The following is a 348-nucleotide window of genomic DNA, read 5'->3' as shown; positions in this document are numbered from 1 at the left end:
AATGCATACACACACTTCAAACCATGAAATATGCAGGTACCTAAATTATGTCTTGAGTGCTCATAGTAACCTGTAATTTTGCCGTGTATCGCATATTGGATTCCAAGGTTCTCTGAATGTAAGAAATCCTCAAGAACGTTGCAAACATAACCCAAGCTGATTGTTGTAAAATAATTTATATGAAAAAAAAACATTTAGCTTGATAATACATAAGACAGAAATCTATATCCTTTTAATTTTTTTTTAGATTTCTTTCCATTGCCTAGTCTCAAAGATGACAGGAAACGCAAATGAAAAGTTACAAAGACTCAAAAATCATAACAATACTTCAACTAGCCACCTAAGAGC

The sequence above is a fragment of the Penaeus monodon genome, chromosome 30, assembly GCF_015228065.2.
Source record: "Penaeus monodon isolate SGIC_2016 chromosome 30, NSTDA_Pmon_1, whole genome shotgun sequence".
Classification (NCBI taxonomy): domain Eukaryota; kingdom Metazoa; phylum Arthropoda; class Malacostraca; order Decapoda; family Penaeidae; genus Penaeus; species Penaeus monodon.
This window is presented reverse-complemented; position numbering follows the sequence as displayed.